A 509-nucleotide genomic window follows, 5' to 3' on the forward strand; every position below is an offset into this window, starting at 1 on the left:
ATACAAAAATAAAAAATATTTATTAATATTTATGTATCTTCATAACATGATAGGTACTATTTATATTATTTAGCCAGTGGATAAGTGTATACAATATTTTTATTTATTTATTTTCAACATAAGATTTTGGATAATGTTTTGGACAAAATTCCATTTTTTATATACGTATATAAAAGTAAATATTATTTACATTTTTTGTCTTTTTTTCTTCAAACTTTTTATCAATGATGTATTATACTTAACATCTTAATCTTTACTTAATACTTAAGATTATAAAAACACTAAAAGATTATTAACAACTTCCACAAGAGCTTAATAATGTTGTGAAAAATGATTCTACCTCAATTAAATAAATTAGGGTATTGTTGCGGCCAACATATATTTTTTAAATATTAAATTTAATTACGTTTTTCATCAAACTTTAATAAAATCAACAAATACATCTATTATGTCCCCATAGCATACCTCCTATATGTACGTACCAAATACCCACTAAAATCATTACAGGA

Source organism: Halyomorpha halys, unplaced genomic scaffold, assembly GCF_000696795.3.
Source record: "Halyomorpha halys isolate HHAL.00 unplaced genomic scaffold, Hhal_1.1 Scaffold242.1, whole genome shotgun sequence".
Lineage (NCBI taxonomy): Eukaryota > Metazoa > Arthropoda > Insecta > Hemiptera > Pentatomidae > Halyomorpha > Halyomorpha halys.